Source organism: Hypanus sabinus, chromosome 7 (genome assembly GCF_030144855.1).
Source record: "Hypanus sabinus isolate sHypSab1 chromosome 7, sHypSab1.hap1, whole genome shotgun sequence".
Lineage (NCBI taxonomy): Eukaryota > Metazoa > Chordata > Chondrichthyes > Myliobatiformes > Dasyatidae > Hypanus > Hypanus sabinus.
This window is the reverse complement of record NC_082712.1, coordinates 26,615,615-26,641,779: the sequence shown is the minus strand read 5'-3', so window position 1 is coordinate 26,641,779 and position 26,165 is coordinate 26,615,615.

The window sequence follows — 26,165 nt, the reverse complement described above, 5'->3', positions numbered from 1 at the left end:
TCCTCGATAAGAACAGCCTGTGGAAAGGTTTAATTTATGGTGTGACGCAGAATGCACACAGGAAATCTACAAAAATATATGGAACCAAGTATAATACAGGCAAACAGGTGATTTATCTATGCATATAAGCAAGTATAAGGGAAAATAAACTACAAGAAAAATGACAATTAAGGCTATAAGACCATAAGACAAAGGAGCAGAAGTTGGCCATTCAGCCCATCGAGTCTGCCCCGCCATTTCATCATGAGCTGATCCAATCTCCCCTTCAGTCCCATTCCCCCGCCTTCTCACCATAATCTTTGATGCCCTGACTACTCAGATACCTATCAATCTCTGCCTTAAGTACACCCAATGACTTGACCTCTACTGCCGCCTGTGGCAACAAATTCCATAGATTCACCACCCTCTGGCTAAATTTTTTTTTCTGTATCTCTGTTCTGAATGGGCACCCTGCAATCCTCAAGTCATGTCCTCTCGTACTAGACTCCCCCACCATGGGAAACAACTTTGCCACATCCACTCTGTCCATGCCTTTCAACATTCAAACTGTTTCTATGAGATCCCCCCTCATTTTTCTAAACTTCAAGGAGTACAGTCCAAGAGTGGTCAAACATTCCTCATATGGTAACCCTCTCATTCCCAGAATCATTCTAGTGAATGAGTAGAGTCTAGTAATTTAGACCCTAATCCAAAAGATTTTATACATAACATAAAATTTCTAGCCTCTTTATGTTATTTTCTTATGTAAAGTCAGAACTTGACTACCAATAACATCACGAGATGCATGTCATAATATTCACCAACTGTTTAAGTGAAAGTATTAATCTCTATGCCAATTGCTAATAGACTGGAAATACCTGCTTCTATTACAACTCAGAAGAATTGATCCTCAGGCTTGGTTAGTATGTTGGTGGGAAACTGACAACAAATAGTGGTTTCTCTGGGTTCAGTTGGCTGAGGTGGCTATGCATTGATGGCCTGACCCCCAGACTGCCTGGCAATCAGCTACAATGACAAGCACATTGCATCATCTAACAATGGAATTAGAATTGGTTTATTATTGTCACATGCACCACGATAAAGTGAAAAGCTTGTCTTGCATGCTGTTCATACAGATCAAATCTATGTTGGTGTAGAACAAGGTAAAACAATAGCAATGCAGAATTAAGTGTAACAGCCACAGAGAAGATACAGTGCAGGTAAATAATAAGGTGCCGGATCATATCGAGGTACATATGGTGGATTGTGAGGTCAAGTGTCCAACATATTGTATTAGTGAACTATTTAATAGTCTTATAACTTTGGATTAGCAACTGCATGTGCAGCTGGTGGTACATGCTTTCCGACTTTATCTTCTGCCCAATACAAGAGGACAGAATAAGTAAGACCATCTTTACTTATCACTGCCTCATTAAAACATCCAGCCTAATCTTTGATTATCTTGGATGTTTTAATGAGGAATTGAGAAGTATAGATGGAAGGTTGATTCCCATGATAGGCTGAGCTGAGTCCGCAACCCTCCAAAATTTCTTGCAGTCTCTTGCAATGCTGCTGCCATATGAAGCCTTGCCAGCTGGAAAAAAAAGTTTTGCCAGCTGAGGGGCTTTTGATTGCCTTCCAATTTGATTAAGCTAAGAAGTTCCTTCACCTTGTTTTGATAATCCAATAAATGCTCAAAATCTTTCATGTCTACCAACAGAAAGAAGAAAAATGTTATTCTGCATTTTATTGTTTCTCAATCAAAAAACACAACAGTTTTCTTTTCAGCAAACATAAGAAAATCTGCAGACACTGGAAATTCAAGCAACACACACAAATGCTGGTGGAACGCAACAGGCCAGGCAGCATCTATAGGAAGAAGCGCTGTCGACGTTTTGGGCTGAGACCCTGTGTGTTACCACAGTTTTCTTTTCTACAGTTATCCATGATTTCCTTCCACACTGACCTCCTTTGATGAATTCTCCAATCTTTTGATGTATCCAACTTCAGATTTTAACAAGAATCTGTTTCATTTGTACTGCCTCAACCCTAACATCCACAGTCATCTTGACTCTGAACAAAATCTTATATCATTCTCATTCAACCTATATCTTAGCTCCATCCTACTTTACATATGTTCATTTTATTACTGTTTCAGTTGAGTACCAGGGTCCTCAGACTCATATATATATATATCTGTCTTATTAAATTATCAATACAAAGAAAAAGAAATGGAAGCACTCAGCAGGCCAGGCTCAACCACTGGGAGAGACATAGACTTTTTATTTCCTAGTAAGAACCCTTCAGCAGGACTGTATAAGTGAAAGAGCGAGCATGTTTTAATCAACAGAGAGAGAGAGGGGGAGGTGGAGAGAACAAAGGACATGACCCTTTCACTCTTAAAAGATGTGGTTGTCCATTTTTGTGGGAAGTCACAGGAAGAATGGCCACAGTGGAAGTGGGACAGAGAATTAAAGTGACAGATGACTGTGTGTGCATGGTTGTCCTTGAGTTCTGAATGGAGGTATCCGTAAAACTGCCATCCTAATGTTGAGGAGAGATTCTGTGAGCACCAAACACGATACTCATATTGATTTGGCCTTCCTATACTGCTCCAATGATGTCTAAAAGAAACTCAAAGAACAGCTTCTTATTTATTTTATCTGTGTGCATTACAGTCCTCATGAGTTCAGCAATTTTCAGGTAACCATTCTTGTTTATTCTCTCAGAATGTAGCTTCACATTCTGTTTCTATTATTTCTTCTTGTGCATTTCTGCCAAATAATAGGCTTCGAAAGTAAATGTAACCTTGACAACTCTGGTCTTCTCATTCCCTTGGCTGTCCTAACTCCTCCCCCTCTCAGCAACACTTGTTTACTCACCAGAAACACCAACTCTGTATCTTCCCCATTGATGCTGCCTCACCTGACAAATTCTTCCTGTAGTTTTTACTTTGGATTTCCAACACCTCCTGAAATTATGTCCCATTGTTTAAATAAAAAAGAGGTTTGGATTGCCTAATGACACCACTGTTGTGGCCAAATCAAAGGTGGCAGCGAATCAGCATATAGGGGAGCAGATTGAAAATCTGACTGAATGGTGCCACAACAACCTCTTAATCAATGTTAACAAGACCAAGAAGCTGATTTTTGACTTCAAGAGAAGGAAAGCAGATGTCCTTGAGCCAGTTCTCTTCAGGGGATCAAAGGTGGAGCGGGTCAACAACTTTCAGTTCCTTGCTGCTGTCATTTAGGAGGACCACTCCTCAGCTCAGCACAAAAGTGCAAATTACAAAAAAAAAACACAACAGCACCTCTACTTCCTTAGGAGTTTGCAACATGACTTCAAAAACTCGGACAAACTTCCATATACTGTATGTGTGGTGGAGAGTATATTGACTGGCTGCATCACATCCTGGTATGGAAACACCAATGCCCTTGAACAGAAAATCCTTCAGAAAGTAGTGGATATGGTCCAGTCCATCATGGGTAAAGTCCTCCCCACCATTGAGCACATCTACATAGAGGTTGTTGCAGGAAAGCAGCATCCATCATCAAGGAACCTACCACCCAAGGCACGCTCTCTTCTCACTGCTGCCATTAGGAAGGAGTGTCAGGGCTCAAACCACCAGGTTCAGAAACAGTTATTACCCCACAACCATCAGGCTCTTGAACCAAAGGAGTTAACTTCATTCAACTTCACTTGCCCCATCACAAAAATACACCCACAATCTATGGACTGACTTTCAAGGACTCTTCACCTCATGTTCTCGATATTGATTGCTTATTTATTTATTTTTTATTATTATTTCCTTTTTCTATTTGTATTTGCACAGTTTGTTGTCTTTTGCCCACTAGTTGTATGCCCAGTTGGTGTGGTCTATCATTGATTCTGTTATAGTTATTGGATTTATTGAGTATATCTGCAAGAAAATGAATCTCAGGGTTGTATGCAGGCCATGTATGAACTTCAATATAAATTAACATTGAACTTTGAACATTTTTATGATTGGATGCCTGTGATGAGAGGTGTCCATGCTTCTCACCTGAACTCAGTGGTTGTGAATATTTTTGACAGTGATGATCCAAATTGGAGATAAAGTTCTAAAAAATCTCCCTCATGCAGCGATTCCTATTGATATATGAATATGTAACAACAATTATGGATTTTTTAAGGAAAAAAGATGAGTTCCATTGCTTATTTACATACATGCACTCCTTGTTTTAGTATTAATAGAGGTATAACAGTGACAGATTGAAATAAATGAAATATTTTAAAAAACCTATTCAAAATGTTTTAATATTAATAGTTCAAAATGTCAATTAAAAAAGCATCATTTCTAAATAGTATCATTATTGCATCTCATACTGCTAATAAAAATTAGCTTTATCAGCCACATGTACATCGACATATACAATGAATGCAATGCATGTATCAATGCATGCCCACCACCCCCCCCCCCACCACAACCCCAATACTCGACGGTGGTGCAGCCAGTTAGAATCACACACAAAATGCTGGAGGAACTCAGTTGGAGGAAAACAGTAAACAGTCAATGTTTCGGGCCGAAACCCTTCACATCGGGCCAGTTAGATTGCTCTCTATAGTACATCTGTAGAAATTTGTGAGCTCTACTTTCACAAGTCAATTATTGTCTCATGCAATAATTGAACTTGACCAATTTCGTAATAGAATACAATGACTCACATGAAAATGTCAATGAAAATACTGTTAATATTGCCATTGAAAGATTTTTAAGATATTTCAGACAGTTAAAAGTTTCAGGAATAGAATTCCAGAATTTCAGATCATTATTGTCTGGATTTTTACACTTCGATTCAGTAACTGATCTCTTTCAATATGTTCTTGTTTAGCTCTTAAGTCGGCATTTTCTTGCCTCCAAATTGAGCTGTTTGTAATATATTGCATATCAAACTTATCCAAACCAATCCCTGTAACATTTCCAAATTTAGATTGTCTAATGTTACATTATGTTAATGCACACTTTATGAATTTTACAGTTTCTTCAAATGATCTGAAAAAAAGTGTATTTTAATAATATTTGGTAGTTAAATGAATGATGTGCAAAAATTACATTGGAAGGGTCTGAATGTCTGTCTTCTCAGAAATGTCAATATCTGTCATGTGCATTTTTAGATTGGGAAATATTTTAAAGTGCCATCATGCTTAAATACTTCCAATTTAATTTCAAAGTCTTTTATATTATCAAATCAAGTGTTTTGCCAGATCCTTGTAATTTGTGTTCAAGTTATTTAAATGTAAAGAGAAAATGACAAAAAATACATCAATCAACAAATCTACAATATGTTACTTAATTCTTGACAAGAACATTTTTCATTTGTCAACTCAGATAAATTTCATCTAAACACTCAACAACCCATTTAAGGATAGAATCTCTATGAAACAATGAACATTGTTGTTTATAAGTAGTCCTCTGTAGGTTGAATTCACTCTGCTCAGTAAATTCTGAAATTGTGTTTTTACTTTCAAACCATAGACAGAATTAGAAATAATTACCTTGGTTATAATTTTCATCACTTCTTCAAGTTCCCGAAGGCCAGCTTTTGCACACAAATCACCTCGTGTTCTATATGATGAGAGTCTATCAATGGATGCCCAATATACCTAGCAAACAGATTGACAAATCCTGCTCCTTTACCTATCTGCACCATCATTTGTCACCAAAACTATTTGTAAAAGTTTAACTTGTCGATCAGACAATTTTTGCGATTAGCTTATATATTTCAACACCTGTGGTGTGTTCAGGTAATATTACCAAGTTAAGTATTCCCAAGGTAATTAGAACATAAGATCATAAGACAAAGGAACAGAAGTTGGCCATTTAGTCCATCGAGTCTGCTCCGCCATTTCATCATGAGCTGATCCAATCTCCCCTTCAGTCCCATTCCCACGCCTTCTCAACATAACCTTTGATGCCCTGACTACTCAGATACCTATGAATCTCTGCCTTAAATACACCCAATGACTTGGCCTCCACTGCCGCCTGTGGCAACAAATTCCATAGATTCACCATCCTCTGGCTAAAACTTTTTTTTTGCATCTCTGTTCTGAATGGGCTTCCTGCAACCCTCAAGTCATGTCCTCTCGTACTAGACTCCCCCACCAAGGGAAACAACTTTGCCACATCTACTCTGTCCATGCCTTTCAACATTCGAAATGTTTCTATGAGGTCCCCCCTCATTCTTCTAAACTCCAAGGAGTACCGTCCAAGAGCGGTCAAACATTCCTCATATTTTAACCCTCTCATTCCCGAAATCATTCTAGTGAATCTTCTCTGAACCCTCTCCAATGTCAGCACATCCTTTCCTAAATAAGGAGCCCAAAACTGCACACAGTATTCCACGTGAGGTCTTACCAGTACCTTAGAGAACCTCAACATCACATCCCTGCTCCTATACTCTATTCCTCTAAAATGAATGCCAACATTGCATTCGCCTTCTTCACCACCGACTCAATCTGGAGGTTAATCTTAAGGGTATCCTACAAGAGGACTCCCAAGTCCCATTGCATCTCAGAACTTTGAATTCTCTCCCCATTTAAATAATAGTCTGCCCATTTATTTCTTCTACCAAAGTGCATGACCGTACACTTTCCGACATTGTAATTCATTTGCCACTTCTTTGCCCATTCCCCCAATCTATCCAAGTCTCTCTGCAGATTCTCTGTTTCCTCAGCCCTACCGGCTCCTCCACCTATCTTCTTTTCTTTCTTTTTCAATCTTTTTATTGAGTTTCATATAAATATAAAAAAAACATAACAAAATAATGAATAGGTTATGAATACAATAGACTTAAGATTACATTAATAATAGGATAATAATATCCTATTAAACATCAACAACAAAAAAGTACATTAATCAATCAAGTCTATATAATTATATATGAAAAAAAAAACAAAACTAATCATCCAAAGAAAAAGAAAAAAAAATTTAAAATGTGTGAAAGAAAATATATATATGGAACAAGCACTAAACTAAAACTAACATGGGCAATAATAACAGTTTATAAGTATATGATAGTGTCAAAGAACTCCGGAACTCCATACCTGAACAAGAATAAACAAAGAGAAGGTCTGGGAAAGGCCAAATTAATTCACATGAAAATGTCGGATGAACGGTCACCACCTATCTTTGTATCATCAGTAAACTTAGCCATAAAGCCACCTATTCCATAACCCAAATTGATGATATACAATGTAAAAAGAAGCAGCCCCAACACAGACCCCTGTGGAACACCACTGGTAACCGGCAGCCAACAAGAATGGGATCCCTTTATTCCCACTCTCTGGTTTCTGCCAATCAACCAACATTCTATCCAATTATGTAACTTTCCTGTAATTCCATGGGCTTTTATCTTGTTTAGCAGTCTCATGTGCGGCACCTTGTCAAAGGCCTTCTGAAAATCCAAATACACAACATCCACTGCATCTCCCTTGTCTAGCCTACTTGTAATTTCCTCAAAAAATTGCACTAGGTTTGTCAGGCAGGACTTTCCTTTAAGGAAACAATGCTGAGTTCTGCCTATCTTGTCATATGCCTCCAGGTACTCCATAACCCCATCCTTCACAACCGACTACAACAACTTCCCAACCACCGATGTCAAACTAACAGGTCTATAATTTTCTTTTTGCTTCCTTGCCCCCTTCTTAAATAGCGGAGTGACATTTGCAATCTCCCAGTCCTCCGGAACCAGGCCAGAATCTATCGACTTTTGAAAGATCATTGCTAATGTCTCTGCAATATCCACAGCTACTTCCTTCAGAACATGAGGGTGCATTCCATCTGATCCGGGAGATTTATCTACCCTTCGACTATTCAGCTTCCTGAGTACTTTCTCTGTCATAATTCTGACTGCGCATATTTCTCTTCCCTGACACCCTTGAATGTCCGGTGCATTGCTGATGTCTTCTTCAGTGAATACTCATTCATTTCCTCCGCTATCCTCTTTGATATTATTTGCTAGCTTCCTTTCATAGTTCATCTTTTCCCTCTTAATGACCTTCTTAGTTTCCTTTTGTAAGCTTTTAAAAAACTTCCTGTTTTCCCACTAATTTTTGCTTCCTTGTATGCCCTCTGCTTTGCTTTTACTTTGGCTTTGACTTCTCTTGTCAACCACGGTTGCATACTTCTTCCATTTGAAAATTTCTTCTTCTTTGGAATATATGTGTCTTGCACCTTCCTCACTTCTCGCATAAACTCCAGCCACTGCTGCTCTGCTGTCCTTCTTGCTAGTGTTCCTTTCCAGTCAACCTTGGCCAGTTCCTCTCTCATGCCACTGTAATTTCCTTTACTGCACTGAAATACTGACACATTGGATTTCGGCTACTCTTTCTCAAATTTCACAGTGAACTCAATCATGTTGTGATCACTGCCTCCTAAGGGTTCCTTCACTTCCATCTCTCTAATCACCTCTGGTTCATTATACAATACCCAATCTAGTACAGCTGATCCCCTAGTGGGCTCAACAACCTGTTCTAAAAAGCCATATCGTAGACATTCTACAAATTCTCTCTCTTGAGATCCAGTGCCAACCTGATTTTCTCAATCCACTCGCATGTTAAAATCCCCCACAATTATCATAACACTGCCCTTCTGGCAAGCCTTTTCTATTTCCTGTTGTAATTTGTAGTCCACATCATTGTAGCTGTTTGGAAGCCTGTAGATAACTGCCATCAGGGTCCTTTTAACCTTGCGATTTCTTAGTTCAACTCATAAAGATTCTGTACCTTCTGATCCTATGTCAACTCTTTCTAATGATTTAATATCATTTCTTAGCATTAAAGCCACTCCACCCCCTCTACTTATCTGCCTATCCTTCCAATACACCATGTATCCTTGGACGTTCAGCTCCCAGAGACATGCATCCTTTAGCCACGTCTCAACGATGGCTACAATATCATACCTGCCAATCTGTAACTGTACAACAAGATCATCCACCTTATTCCTTATGCTGCGTGCATTTAAGTATAACACCTTAAGTCCAGTATTTGGTACTTTTTGCATTGATTGCACTGCAACTCATCCCAATGGCTGCAAATTTGCTCCATCACCTGCCTGTCCTTCCTGACATACTTACTGCTCACTACCTTAGATCTATTTGTTTCCCCTCTCCTCCGCTCCATCTTTCCGGTTCCCATCCCCTGCCAAATTAGTTTAAACCCTCCCTAACAGCTCTATTAAACCTTCCTGCCAGGATATTGGTCCCCCCAGGATTCAAGTGTAACCCGTCCTTTTTATAAAGGTCACTCCTGCACCATAAGAGGTCCCAATGATCCACAAACTTGAATCCCTGCCCCCCGCTCCAATCCCTCAGCCACGCATTTATCCTCCACTTCATTGCATTCTCACTGTCGCGTGGCACAGGCAGTAATCCCGAGATTACTACCTTTGCGGTCCTTCTTCTCAACTGCCTTCCTAACTCCCTATATTATCCTTTCAGGACCTCTTCCCTTTTCCTAACTATGTCATTGGTACCTATATGTACCACGACCTCTGGCTCCTCACCCTCTCACTTCAGGATACCTTGGATGCGATCAGAAACATCCCGGAACGTGGCACCAGGGAGACAAACTACCATCCGGGTCTCCTGATTGTGTCCAAAGAATTGCCTACTTGACCCTCTAACTATCGAGTCCCTATTACTACTGCCTTCCTATTCCTTTCCCTACCCTTCTGAGTTACAGGGCCAGACTCTGTGCCAGAGGCACGGCCATTGTTGCTTCCCCCAGGTAGGCTGTCCCCCACAATTTTCCCACCGCTGTCTGTAAGGTGTTTATACGTTCTCCCAGTGACCACATAGTTTTCACAGGGTTCTCCTGTTTCCTCCCATAGTCCAAAGATGTTCAGGTTGACATGTTTATTAGAAATCTGTAAATTGGCCCTTGATTTGGCTAGGGTTAAATCAGGGTTTGCTGGGCTGCATAGCTTGAAGGGCCAGAAAAGCCTGTTCCATGCTATATCTCAATAAATAATAAATAACCAGTCCTTCACACAGGACCATAAGATATGGGAGCAGAATTAGGTCATTTGGCTCATCAAGCCTGCTCTGCCATTTCAACAAGGTTAATTCGTCTTCCCTCTCAGTTCTGATATCCTGCCTTCTCTCTGCATCCCTTCATACCCTGACTAATCAAGAATATTTCATCACCCCTGTAAATTCCAGCAATAGTGGCTAGCCTAGCAGATAATGAAGCATCAGTGCTCTCATCAAGACAAATGAAATGAAATTTACATGAACTAACATTGTTTGTTAGTTGTTCTTCTATGCTTGTTCCCATCATTAATATTTTATTTAGTATGGTGTTTCTGCTTGCTGGAAAATCCTTCATGCGCTGAATATTTTTTTCTCTGGAAAACCATCATAACAGAAAGGAGCACACTCTAGTCCGGATTCGTTAACATATTCCCCATCCCTGAGTGCCTTCCATGTTCAGCAATAATCCTCAGAGTCTGAAGACTATCAGCAACTTAGTTTGAATTACCTGAAATAAATGTCATCAAAATATTTGACTGCATTTTTTGTTATGAGGTTTATAGATAAAGTAGAAATCAGGAAACTTTTCCACTCGTCAGACATGAAGAAATATAGATCAGTAAAAAATTTACAGGAGATCTGAAAAGGACTTTTGCAATTCAGAGTATTTTGGAAGCAAAGCCATTGACAACATTCAGTAAGTATCAAGACGAGCACCTTTCCCCAAGGGGCCACAGTCTTGTGGTTTAGTTGCTTGTGTGCCTCAATGACCTGGAGAGCTATATTGGCTGGAATCAGGGCTTTATGCTTTGGCTCTTGGTCGCCTATACCAAACAGGTCAAAGGGTAGAGGACAGACTGGTCCACCAGTTCTGTAGGTTCTGGGGTTCTGCTCAGGGCTAACAATCCTGACTTGTAAAACAAAATTTCTACTGGAACAGCAATGAAAACTCCTTCTACATCTGTATGCAATGGTATTCCTGAGTCTTCACCCATTGTTGAGAGGAAGCTTCTGTCATGATGAAGAAAGCCCTAAACACCATCAGAGATGGAGGACCTTTATTGCTGCCCTTAATGCCAGTTGTGTAATGGGCAAACATTTAGGCTACTGGCCAGAAACTAAAGCTGGGATAAGGATGGGTGCCCAGTAGTTAACATGGGAAAAATGAGCAAAATAGCTAATCTGACATGAACAGTATAATTTAAGTATGTAGGATTTATATTCTCTGTGATGTCTGTACCTGTGATGCTGCTGCATCATTGTAGATGTACCTCACTGTATATGTACACATCAAAATAAACTTGACTTAATTTTTTTCCATGCTCCATGACAGTATGATTCTGTGACTTTTCTTAGATTCTCAATTTCCTTTTGACAAGATCAATCTTTTTAAAAATAAATAAGTTTAAATGCTTGCAGTCGGCTTCACACCCCAATGAAGGGCAATTCTCAGAAGTCATCTCAAGATCTATCTGAATCATACACACAGTAGTAAATTGAAAAAAAAACTGTCCTTTGATGTGTTATTTCAAATATTTCCTTAAATTTTCACATCATTGATTTGAATAGTGGTTTATGCCCTATGAAATACCTTTCCTGACAATAACGGTTTCAATTTATTGACTAATGCAAGAATTAAATTTTTTGTCTGCCTCTCTCTTCTGTTTTTATTTATTATCCCTCTGCTAATTCTGCTGACTTACTCTGAAGGCAAGCTGAAAACTAGAACTTGACGAGCATTTACACTGCATCATTTGTAAATACCATCCACCCCACACCTCCTACAGTTTGAAATCAATACTGGGGCAGATTTTCTGTTTTCCTGAAATTGTCAGCCTCGTGAATCAATGTTTCTTCCAGTATGGTGCAAGAAACAGGACACAATCTTCAACTGGAATACCAACACCAAGCTTGTCAGCAAAACCATGAGCAGTAACGTAGTGAGTACACAATTGCCCTCGTAATGCTTTTGGTCGTGAAATTTTATGGCAAGGATGCTGTTTTGTCTTTGGAGTATAAGCTTGCTCCTAATAAAGGAACCTTGTCAGTCTCATTGCCTCTTTCTTTCCCCACCATCTCATTTACATTAATCTCCCTTTGACAATTCTGAATAAACTTCTTTGTGTTGCAGGTGTAAAAAGCACTAGCTCAGCCACATTTGGAGTATTGTGCACATTTCTGGTCATCACAGTTCAGGAAGCATCTCGAACCTTTAAAGTGAGAGCAGAAGTGGTTCACTGGGATTCTGCCCGGCTTAGAGAGCACTAACTATAAGGAGGCTGTACAAACTTGGGTTGTTTTTTTTCTGGAATGTCAGAGGCGGAAGGGTGAACTAACAGAAGGATATAAAATTCATATACAGTAAAATATAATTTTATATGAGAGGCACAGGCAAGATAGATAGTCATTATTTTTTTCTGATGATAAATATGTCAAAGACTGGAGGACAAAGCTTTAAGGTGAGATGGGGAAAGTTCAAAGAAGATTTACAAGGCAAGTTTTTTTTTACACAGAATGGTGGGTGTCTGATACACATGGCCAAGGGGAGGTACTGGAAGCAGATACTATAGTAATGTTTAAAGGATTTTTAGACTGGAACATGAACAGACAGGGAATAGATGATAAGGCCATAAGATATATGAGTAGAATAAAGCTATCTGGCCCATCAAGTCTCCTCTGCCATTTCACCATGGCTGATCCAATTTTCCTCTCAGCTCTGGTCTCCTGGCTTCTCCCCATATCCCTTCATGCCCTGACCAATCAAGAATCTATCAAACTCTGTGTTAAATACATATTAAGACTTGGCCCCCACAGCTGCCTGTAGCAACGACTTCCACTAATTCACAGAATTCAGATATATAGACTATATGTAGGCAGACATGCATTTTAAAATGCTATCACAATCACATAGATATGAGATTATTATTTTGCTGTAGGTTTCAACCACCCTGACAGGTATTAAATTCCAGATCATAACTACTCACTGAGTAAATATGCTTCACTTTTTGCCCAAAACAATACATTTTTGTAACATGGCTCTTACTAGTACAAATAGCTTCCCTGCATTTACACCCTTTCAAATTGGTTGGGATCCTACCCCTTTGAACACAACCACACCACTATATTTATGAATGGTAAACAGTCACCACAGTTCAATCAAAAGCTTTTTTAAATGGCCAGAAGGCCTGACGACCTTCATGGAGTCCGAATGGCAAGATCTTCCCTCAACATTGCAAAACGTATACACTTCATAGCTTTCTTTATTATGGAATGGAATAAAGTGTTATAAAAAACAAACTAAGTGAAAGTATTATGATTCCTTGAGCCAATGACACCATTCAATATGAAGGTGGATGAACTTTTATCTCATCCACTATCTCTTCCAATCTCATATCCCAAGGTTCTACAATTCCAACAAGCTCAATATTGAATACTCACGCAGTAAACACTCTGTCTTTGACATGGAACATTCCAATGATTCACAATCAACAGTGCAAACAAACTTTAATGCAAAAGGCTAAATCAAAATAATTTGCATTTAATGCCTCATTTGGCTCTTTCGCACAGATCTCATCATGCCCTGCAAACGGCAATCATGTCCTTAGACCATAAGATCATAAGACATAGGAGCAGAATTAGGCCATTCAGCCCATTGAGTCTGCTCCATCATTTCATCAAGGCTGATCCCAGATCTCATTCAAGCTCATACACCTGCCTTCTCACCATATCCCTTGATGTCCCGACAAATCAGGAATCGATGAACTTCCACGTTAAGTATACCCACGGACTTGACTTCCACTCCAACCCTTAGATTCACCACTCTTTGGCCAAAAAACTTCCTCCTTACTTTTGCTCTAAAAGGTTACCCCTCAATTCTGAGGCTGTGTCCTCTAGTTCTGGATACACCCACCGGAGCGAACATCCTCTCCACATCCACCATATCTAGTCCTTTCAACATTTGGTAAGCTTCAATGAGATCCCCACCCATTCTTCAAAATTCCAGTAAGTAGAGGCCCAAAGCTGCCAGGCACTCCTCATATGTTAACTCAATGACAATACATCCTTTCTGAGATAAGGCACCCAAAACTATTGACAAGACTCCATATGCAGCTTGACTAGTGTCTTATAAAGCTTCAGCATTATATCCTTGTTTTTATATTCAAGTCCCAATATTGCATTTGCCTTTTTTACCACAGACTCAGCCTGTGAATTAACCTTCTGGGAATCTTGCACAAGGACTGCTAAGTCCCTTTGCACCTCTGATGTTTGAATTTTCTCCACATTTAGATAATAGTCTTCACTATTGTTCCTTTTACCAAATTTCATTATCATATATTTCCCAACACTGTAGTCCATCTGCCACTTTTTGTCCATTCTTCCAATTTGTTTAAATCCTGCTGCAATTGCCTTACTACCTTAGTACTACCTATTGCCTCAACTATCTTTGGATTATCTGCAAATTTTGCCACAAGGCCATCAATTTCACTATCTAAATCATTGACAAAAAGTGTGAAAAGTAGTGGTCCCAATACTGACCCCTGAGGAACTGGCAGCCAACCAGAAAAATCCCCCTTCATTCCCACTCACTGCCTCCTGCCTGTCAGCCATTCCTCTATGCACACCAGTCTATTTCTTATAACACCATAGGATTGTATCTTGTTAAGCAGCCTCATGTGAAGCACTTTATCAAATGCCTTCTAAAAATCTAAATAAATTATGTCCATTGCCTCTCCTTTGTCCACCCTGCTTGTTACTTCTTCGAAGAAATTCAACAGATTTTCAGACAAAATTTCCCTTGACAGAAACCATGCTAACGACTTATTTTATCATTAGCCTCCAAGTACCCTGAAAGAATGGACTCCAACACTTTCCCAACCACTGAAGTTAGGCTAACAGGCTTATAATTTCTTCTCTTTTTCTTCCTCCCTTCTTAAGGAGTGGAGTGACATTTGCAACTTTCCATTTCTTCGCGACTGTGCCAGAATCAAGCAATTCTTGAAAGATCATGAACAATGCACCCATGATCTCTTCAGCAACCTCTTTCCAGACTCTGGAATGCAGTCTATCTGGTCCTTGTGACTTACCCATCTTAAGACCTTTCAGTCTGCCTTTTTCCCGTTGTAATTGCATTGACACTCACTGCGGCTCCCTGACACTCACTGACCTCTGCCATACAGTTAGTGTCTTCCACAATAAAGACTGAAGAAAAATACTTGTTAAGTTCATCTGCCATTTCTTTCATAAAGCTGATCTTTTTATCACCTTGTTCAGCAACAAACAGATAGTCTGCAAGATAAAGTTACTGCCAGAATCCTGACACGGTATTGTCAATAAATTGAGTTTATATGGATCTGAGCCCACAAGGTGGACAATTGTATGACAATCTGAAACATTCAAAAAAATATGTTCTATAAGAAAGATATTCTAATACAGCATCAAGGAAGATGAAAGCTATTGTTAGGATTCGCATTGTTAAACCTCCCTAAAAACAGTCATTATGATAACTATAATAGATTTACAGATTTTTTACTAACAGATTTTCTTTTAAAGTACTGACAATGAGAGAATCTTAAACCCAGGTTACTTTAATTAAAGTCGACTTTGGATTCTATTATTGATACTGAGTTTAAATTTACCTGGAGAGGACATTACAGACAATTTTATGTTTTGTAAAAAAAAGTCTCTCTTGACAAATAACTTCAAAAATCCATCTTATACTGCTCTAAATGGTCACCCTAAGGCTGTTGATGGCAAATTGTCAAGATGTGATAAGTGGTTTCACAAAAACAGAGAAGATTACATCTCCTGAAGAAAGATAGCTGCAATATGTTCTCATAGGAGGTAAATAAGATACAGCGCTTTGATACATCAGCATATTTTGCACTGAAGTTCTGAATATCATCAAGTACATTATTACATTTTATGTTTAAGCTCCAAATATAGCTCCAATTATTCCAAATGCACAAATCAGTGAATCTTTCTCTTCTGCAAATCATAGCCCTCCTTCTCCTCTGTGATTCATACCAAAATGAAACAAACTTTTTTTTCTTTTAGTATTTCTTCTGGTTTGAGTATTAGAAGTTATAAAAGTAACAAAAATGCTTCCCCTCAAATTGCATATATGAGGATGACCTCTTCAAACACAGTGGGAATACCATCCTATGAGAACTATTCTTCCTGTTTGTGTACAAGGTGAATGGAAAAAGGAAGGTATTTTAAGTATTTTAGTTCCCATTTGACCTATGGATGGTAACTTCAAAAGATTTCAAATTCTAGGGGCTTAGAATCCGTGCAAATATTTAGATACTGATATTTATAAGACAACGTACAGTACTGTGCAAAAGTCTTAGGCACATATATATAGCTAGGGTGCCAAAGACTTTTGCAGAATATTGTGTTTGTCATTGTGAAGTGGAGGGCAAGTTTGTAAATCTGGCAGGAGCAAAGGATGCTGGGAATGGCAATGGTGGAGAACCGCAGGAGGGATGTGGGACAAGTGGCAGAAAAGGAGTGCCAGAAGCGTGACGGGGGTGCTGCGGCTGCAGACACACCAGCCCTGAGACATCATACAAGATTATTCGACTCCAAACAATTGCTTTACTGATCATATAGGATGTTTTTCTGATACTTCCTGCTCCCTCCCATCTCCCTTCCCCTTTTCCCATCCATGATGCCCCTCTCTCTGCTCCCTTCCCACTCTCAGGCCAGAACAGAGACCCATATCAGAATTTTTTATCATCACACACAAATGACATGAATTTTTTTTGTGGCAGCAGTTCAAATTACTACAGTACTGGGCAAAAGTCTTAGTCTCTGTAGCTATATACTTGTGCAGAGTACTGTATAATTTTAGATGGGACATAATCTAACCTTGTAAAAAGGTCATGGTCTCAGCCAAAATTTTGAATCAAAGCTGTGCTCAATGTAGTCAAGACAGTAAAGCTGCTTGGCTGAACTGTATATGTTCTCATTGTTCTTGACCTTCAAGCTGCTTTATTATGCTAATTAGCGCAAGAAAACAATTCAGAATTTCGAACCAGGCTCCCGTTGGCATACAATTCACTCTGGAACAGACCCCATCAAAGAAATAGATAAGCAGAAAAGAGACAGCCTAGATATGCCTGCATTTTTATGTATGCAACCTTTCGTCAAATCAAAGAGAAAATTTGACAGCTAAGCCTGGAGCTTGCAACTGCTGGGAGAGCAAACAAGCCAGCTGAGAGAAATGCTACATAGTCCATCTCTGCATTAATTCAGACATAAAATTGAAAGCATGTAATAACATATAGGTGCAGTGTTGTAGGTAGAACTGTATGCTTCACTGTCAATAGTAACTCCATGTCTCAGAGAGAATGTACACTCCATTGAAGAGACATATATGAATACAAATAAATGTATTAACAGATGAACCATCTAGAATAATATAGTTATTGCTTTTGAACTACAATTGTGCCTTTCTAATAAAATTTCTGCTATGTAGATATATTTTGGTAAACCTTTTTGGAGAATATATTTGGAGAAACGCAGGTTCCTTAAATATTGAAAACTAAAAAGGGAAGTGGAAAACAAATAATGAAGTTGAACTAAAGTCTTGAACTCACATTGGGCACTGCATTATTCAAACCTTCTACAAGATAAAAACAATATGATATATGGAAAACAACTGAGTGCGCATTTGTAGAACTGAGCTACCACTATTGTACACTGCCTTGTGCTCACTCAGCAGATCAACGATAGCCACTTGTAACTAGAAACACAAAACACAAAATTAGGAATATGCTTCATTAGCAATGGCCAATGTAGAAACAACTTATCTCATACACTCAATGGCCACTTTATTAGGTATACTAGTACACCTGCTCATTAATGCAAATATCTAATCAGCCAATTACATGACAACAAGTCAAAGAATAAAAGCAAACGGTCATGGTCAACAGGTTCAGTTATTGTTTCAACCACAACATCAGAATGGGGATAAAATGTGATCTAAATGACTATGACCATGGAATGATTATTTGTGCCAGACAGGGTGGTTTGAGTATCTCAGAATCCGATGATCTTCTGGGATTTTCACGCACAACTGACCCTAGAATTTAAAGAGAATGGCGCAAGAAACAAAAAAAAATCCAACAAGTGGGCAGTTCTGTGGGCAAAAACACCTTGTTAGTGAGAGAGGTCAGATGAGAATGGCCAGACTGTTTCAAGTTGACAGAAAAATCATCACTGAATGTACAATATCTTGAACATTGAAGTGACAGCTACAGCAGCAGAAGACTATGAACATACATTCAGTTTAAAATTTAAAGTATATTTATTATAGAAGTATGGCAGCCAAAAAACAAAGAAACACAAAAGAACCCATTAAAAAAAATCATCAAATACCCAATATGCACAGAGAAAAAAAACAAATTGAACAAACAATAAAAGCAAGCAAATAGCATTCAGAAATGAAGTTCACGAAAGAATATCCATCAACAGACATGAAGCCGCAGAGTCTGTTTATTGCAGAACTGAGTAAACATTGTGGAGCCGCCAGCTGATAATGTGGCCGCTTTATTAACTACAGGAAGTATCTATCAGAGTAGACACTGAGTGTATATTATTGTTGTACAAGGGAACTTAAATCATTGACCATGTTGGACAAACTAATCCTTCAGTGCAAAGAACTACCACTTCCCCAGCTTTTATTTGGACTTCTGACTGAATGTATTGCTCTGATATGATGCACTGAAAAACAAAATAAAGGGTTAGTATGAACTCTGTTTCCTTTGGATATGTGGTGAACTACATATACCTGTCTGGACATGCCCCCCCTGCTGACTGCTCCTGTGGCTCCTCCCACAGACCCCGGTATAAAGGCGATTGGTTCCTGAGCCCTGCCCTCAGTCTCCAGGATGTAGCATGGTGGTCAATTGCTGCTTGTTCTTTCTTCCAGTCAATAAAAGCCTATATCTCGCCTCACGTCTTAGAGAGTTATTGATGGTGCATCAGGATACACGTCAGATTTGTTCCTCCCAGTGCTCTGGTTTCTTCCCACAGACGAAAGACGTACCAGTTAGTAGGTTAATTGGTCCTGGTAAATTGTTTTGTGATTCAACAAGGATTGCTGGGCAGTGCAACTGAAAGGGCCAGAAGAGCCTATTCTATGCTGTACCTCAATAAATAAATAAAATCAATATTTTCTAATCAGTCTTCCATGTTAATCTTCTCCCATCCATTTAATTCCCTACTGATATAAACAACATTTACACATTTCTTCTATAAAGTAACACCTACTATTTTCTGGAGACATTCCACAACTCTGTTTTAAATGGACACCACTCAATTCTGAAGCTGTGCCCTCATGTCCTAGACCCCCACCATCCCACCATGTGAAACATCCTTTCTACATCTACTCTGTCTAGGCCTTTCAACATTTGGAAGGTTTCAATGAGATCCCCCTCATCCTTCTATATTCCAGCAAGTACAGACACAGAACTATCAAACGTTCCTTGTATGATAACCCTTTCATTCCTGGAATCACCTTGTGAACCTCCTCTGAACCCTCTCCAATGCCAGCACATCTTCTCTTAGATGAAGAGTCCAAAACTGTTCACAATGCTCAAGGTGAGGCCTCACCAGTGCCCTATAAAGCCTTTTCCTTACACTCTAGAATTCTTGAAATGAATGTCAACATTTCATTTGCCTTCCACACATTGAATTTACCTGCAAGTTAACCTTTGGGGTGTTCTGCACAAGGACTCCCGAGTTCCTTTGCATCTCAATGTAACATGCTGTAATGTTTCACTGATAATGTAATGGTTTCTCTGTAGCAGCAATGTTCGGGTTATGACTAGAGATAACGGGGTTTGGAATGCTGTTGTTCTTTCTTGTGAGTTTGGAAGAGAGATTTTCATTATCTTTGGCCGGAGGGAGATGAGGAGAGAAGACGCAAAGGTGGAGAGCTGGTAGGCCGCCGGATGGAGTGGACTTGGAGTGAGGGTCTGAAGGGCAGTGATGATGGGCGGAGATCAATGGTGGACGATCGGCTTATCAGTGAGCTCCAACATTGCCAATAGACTGTTTCATAAGAATGGGCTCTTTTTCTTTTCTTTTCATTTTCTTTACTCACCATATAGTCAAACTAAGAATCATAAAGCTTAATTGTTTAATCGCATATTGTGTACTGTTTGATATTTCAGGGTACTGATTTGTAACAGGGGACACATCGTGCAGCATCCATCCAAACAAGATTTCTTAAGTTTGGCCAGGCCAGGAGCTATCACCCTCTATATTAAGCGACTAGCTGAAGCGAGAATTACATCAGATTTTTAGATTTTCTCCCCATTTAGAGAGTAGTCTGCACATTTATTTCTACTACCAAAGTGCATGATCTTGCATTTTCCAACATTGTGTTTCATTTGCCACTTTTTTGTCCATTCTCCTACTCCGTCTAAGTCCTTCTGCATCCTGCCTGTTTCTTCAACACCACCTGCCCTTCCACCAATCCTTGTATCATCTGCAAACTTGGCAACCAAGCTGCCTATTCCATTATCTAAATCATTGATATACAGCATAACAAGAAGTGGTCCCAACACCACCCCCTGTAGAACATCACTAGCAGCAAACCAGAAAAGGATCCTTTTATTCCCATTCACTGCCTCCTACCAATCAGCCAATGCTCTAACTATGTTAGTAACTTTCCTGTAATACCATGGGCTCTTAATTTGCTAAGCTACCTCATGTGTGGCACCTTGTCAAAGGCCTTCTGAAAGTCCAATCATTCAACATCCCTCGCATCCCCTTTACCTACTTGTAATCTCCTCAAAGAATTCCAACAGGTTCGTCAGGCATGATTTTCCCTTAAGGAAACCATGCTGACTTTGTCCTATCTTGTTATGTGAACCAAGTACTCCATACTTTATCCTGAAAAATTGGTTTTAACATCTTCCCAACCACTGAGTTTAGGCAAACTGGTCTATAATTTCCTTTCTGCTGCCTTCCTCCTTTCTTAGAGAATTGAGTGGCATTTGAAGTTTTCCAGTCATCAGGCACCATGCCAGATACCAATGATTTTTGAAAAATCATTTCTACTGCCTCCCCAATCTGTACCACAACCTTTTTCGGAGCTCTGGGGTGCAGTTCATCTGGTCTGTGTGACTTTTGTATCCCTAAGACTTCCAGCTTTTTGAGCACCTTCTCTCTTCTCTTCCCTCACATACTTCCACATCCAGCACTGCTCGAGTCTTCCACAGTGAAGATTGATGCAAAATACTCAATTAATTTATCTGCCAACTCCATGGCCCCTGTTATTATTTCTCAAGCTTTATTTTCCAGCCACTCTCTTCTCTCTTTTATTTTCACATACTTGTAAAAGCTTTTGCTATCCAGTTTGATGTTGCTTGCTATCTTTCTTTAATATTTCATCATTTCCCTCCTAATGATTCATTTACTTGTTCTCTGTAGGGGTTTAAAAGCTCGCCAATCCTCCCTCCTCCTACTAAATTTTGCTTTGTTGTATGCCCTGTCTTTTGCTTTTACATTAGCTTTGACTTCCCTTGTCGGCCACTGTTGTACAATTTTGCCATTTGAGTATTTCTTTGTTTTTTGAATACAGCTGTCATGCACCTTCCAGGTTTTCCTAGAAATTCTGCTGCTTTGCTATCATTCCTGCCAGCATCTCCTTCCAATTTACTTTGACCGGCTCCTCTCTTTACCACTATAATATCCTTTACTCCACTGAAATACTGTTATGTCAGACTTCACTTTATTCCTATCAAATTTCAAGTTGAACTCAATCATATTGTGATCACTGGTTCCTAAGGGTTCCTTTAGCTTAAGCTCCCTAATCACCTCCGGTTCATTATTTAATACCCAATCTGGTATAGCTGATCCCCAAGTAGTGTCAATGACAAGCCATTCTAAAAAAAAATCTCATAGGCATTGAACAAATTTCACTGTCTTGAGACCTATTACCAACCTGATTTTCCCAATTGATATGCATGTTGAAATCTCCCATGACTATCATAACATTCCCCTTTTGAATTGCCCTTTCTATTTCCCATTGTAATCTGTGATCTACATCCTAGCTGCTGTAGGGAAGCTTGAATATTACTGTCATCAGGGTCCTTTTCCACTTGCAGTTTCTTAACTCAACCCACAAGGATTCAACATCTTCCGATCCTATGTCACATCTTTCTCCTGATCTGATGCCATTGTCTACCAGCAAACCCAAGCCACCCACTTTGCCGACCTTCCTATCCCACAGATACAACGAGTCACCTTGGATATTCAGCTCCCAACTTCTACCCTCCTTCAAACACGATTCAGTGATGGCTACAACATCATACCCGGCAAACTGTAATAGTGCAACAAGATCATCCATCTTATTTCTTATACTCTGTGCTTTGAGATATATCATTCTGACTGTTGCAATTGCTACCCTTTTTTTGATTCTGCAACCCTAATTCATTGATACTCACCATGCTGGCTGCAGTTATGTCCTATCATCAGCCTGCCCTTCCTGACAGTCTGACATGCTATCTTAGCTATCTTAGCTTTTTTTACTATCTGTCCTGTCCTGAATCCCTTCACTCTGGTTTCCAACCCCCTGCCAAAGTAGATTTAACCCTCCCCAACAGCTTTAACAAACCTGCCCGTGAGAATATTGTCTCCCCTTGGGTTCAGGCGTAACACATCATGTTTGAACAGATCATACTTCCTCCAGAAGAGTTCTGAATGATTCAAGAAACTGCAGCCCTACCCCCTGCACCAGCTTCTCAGCCACACATTAGTTTGCCAAATAATCCTGTTTCTATCTTCATTAGCGTGTAGCTCAAGCAGCAATCCAGAAATTACTACCGTGATGTCCTGATTCTCAGCTTTCTACCTATCTCTCTAAGTTCTCTTTTCAGAACCTCTTTGCTTTTCCTTCCTATGTCAATGGTAACAGAATTCACCGAGACATCTGGCTGCTCTCCCTCTCTCTTCAAAATGTTGCGGACGCAATCCAATCTGACACTGGCACCTGAGAGGCAATATACAAACGTATCTTTTGGGTGTCCCATTCACATAAACCGAATCTCCTGTCTGTTCCCCTAACTATTGAGTCCTCTATCACTGCCATCCCTCTCCCTTCTGCACCACGGACCCATGCTCAGTGACATTAACCCAGTCTCAAAAGCATTCCCCTGGGAGGACACCCCCCCAGAAGTATCCAAAACAGTATATTTATTATTGTGAGGCATATCCACGGGGTGCTCTGTGCTAACTGCCTATTTACAGTTCCATTTCTCCAAACAGTCACCCAGTTTCTCACATCCTGCAACTTTGAGGTACCTACTTCCCAGTAACTCAGATTGATTATTTCTTCACTCTCTCATACAAGCTGAAGACCATCCAGTTACTGTTCCGGATCCCTAATACAGTCTTCAAGGAACTGCAACCGAATGCACATCACGCAGATGTAGTTTCCTGGGAGACTCTGGGTCTCCCGTAACTCCAACATCCATCATGAAGAACAGACAACAATCATGTACTACACTAGGTACAGTAAGAGACAAAAAAGGGAACCTTAACAGAAGCTTAGCCAGAGCCAACACCTCTTTCAAGCCAAAGCCTCCTTTGAACCAAAGCCTGACACTTTTACTCTCACCACTGGCCTACTCTTGACAATGGCCACCCCACTTGTCCCTTCTGTACTTTTTCAGAACAATAGAATAGTTTGACGGATTGTAGAAAAAAAAACACACAAATATGGTGCTTGTATTCTACCTATTTTCAAGTTAATAAAATTGATCATGTTTTGCTATGATGTAATGTCATGTAATTATTTCTGATTTATTTCAATGGCCTGGAGGAGGTGGCAGAGTGAAAGGTTTGCCAATCACATGAAATAGGTGGGAGGGCACATTACGATGAGGATGTTTGAACTTTGGCAAAAGGCAATGGATAGGACGAGTGAGTGGGTGATAACTTAATGTGGAGAAGTATGAGATCATGCACTTCTAGAAGAGGAATCTGAAAGCAGACTATTATCTAAATGCAGATGAATGAAGTACAGGGGTAGGTGTTCTTTTGCATGAATCACAAAAAGATATCTGACAAAGGCCATGTAGCATATTGACCTTCATTGAAAGTGGGTTAGATTTCAGAAACAGTAAGGTATTGTTACAATGGCATAAGCACCTGATGAGGCCACAACAGGAGTTCTGTGTACAGTTCTGTCTCTCAGATTAAGAAATGATAAACCAGCATGGGGGGCAGTCGAGAAGAGAGTCAAATTCCTGGAGGGAGAGTGTTGCACAATCATGAGCAGCTGAAGAAATTAGATCTATCATCTTTGGTATTTTGAAGAGTTAGAGACAATCTTCTGGGACATATAAGATCCTAAGAGGGAATTTTACTAATGATATTGAGATGTTTCCATGAATAGGGGAATTTCAAATTATTGGCCCGACTGAGGAGGTTTATGATTCAGGCTAAGTTGTGTAGGAGCTTTTTCTTTCTATTAGTCTCTGGGATTCCCTATGCAGATTATGTAGTTTGATTATTTGAGTGGTTCTAACAAAGAATTAGATACATTTTTGAAAGATCAGCAGGAAATTGGAAATGAAATGAAACCTGGGGTAGACTCATTCAATCACTTTGAATGGTGGGATAGGCTTGCAGGGCCAACTGACCTACTCCTACTTCCATTTCCTTATGTTCTGAAGTGATCTCATTTGTTTATCACTGATCAGATGACACAGCAACAAAATAACAATTTGATTAATACTATGTTCTTCATGTGTCTATCAAAGTGCCAGCATTCTTTACTCCAAATTAATGGGTTGTGAGGTTAAGAACACTGGAACAGGTAATATAAACTGACAGTTTAGTAAAGTAGTGAAGGAATGCTTCTCATCCCAGGTTCTGTCTATTGGATGAGGCACTTAAGATAAGGGCAATCTACCTTATTAGGTGAATGCAAAATTTTTAATAACTTTATTCAATGGAAGGGAAACATAGAGTAATACAATAAAACAACACAGCAACAGTCCTTTCACCCTATGTCCATGATGACCACCAAGCAATTACTTACCCTCACCCAATACTAATCCACCTTTATTCTTCCCAAATTCCTTTCAACTCCTTCTGGATTTTGCCACTGATCTCGTCAAGAGGGGAATTTTTGTGGAAAAGGAAACAAAAGTAGTTTCAGTGAAAATTCACATATTCCACAAAGGCTGCACCAGAGGTCAGCATTGAACCCAGGCTGATGGAGCCGTGTGAGTGTCACAAAACACTGTCGTCTCTTCAGTTATGAACAAACATCAAACTCTGAAATAACATCACTAAAACAGAAAGTCAAATGTTATTTTTTTATGAAGTTATTTTATTTAAAGACAGAAAGTAAAGTTATTGAGCACCACAACCCTGAAACAGGCCATTCAGCCAATCTAGTCCAGGTTGAATTGTTATTCTTCCTAGTCCCACTAACCCACACCGGACGATAGTCTTTCATATCCCTCTCATCCAGCTACACATCAATACTTGTCTCATCCACCACTTCCACTGGCAACTCCTTACACACTCGTACAACTTTCTGTACGAAACATTTCCCTCAGGTTCTGCTTAAATATTTCACATACCACCCTAAATGTTTAACATCTAGTTCTAGTTCCACCCGACCTCACCATTTTATCTTTTGATGTTGTATTAACTATAACACTCAGTGGTGAGAAATATGACCATCTCCATATACTGCCCAAGATAACTGGGGTTTTATTTGCTCACAATGGGCCCACCATACAAAGTACACATTGTGATATTATTAGATGTAACAGAAGATAACAGTGATAATAAAATTCATCTTCCACTGCTTTTATCTTTCATTTTATATGGAAAAATTATCTCTCCATTATTGTCCCTGTCAGAATAGAAAGCAGGGAACATTACCAGTTAATGCCAATGGTGCTTTTAAGCAAGCTGCTTAGAACTGCCAAAGTGACTCAATTTTATCAAATGTTCCTATATTTACACATTTCTGACTGAATTGACCTTTATATAGTTCATGACATTCTGCGCCTTTCTCCTGCTTCATATAAAATACTTCACAACCATTACATGCCTCTTCCCCAAAGTACTGGATTGCACATTTACTTTCTGCCTCCATCTTCAACTCCTTACATCCATTTTTCTTATATTTTGCTC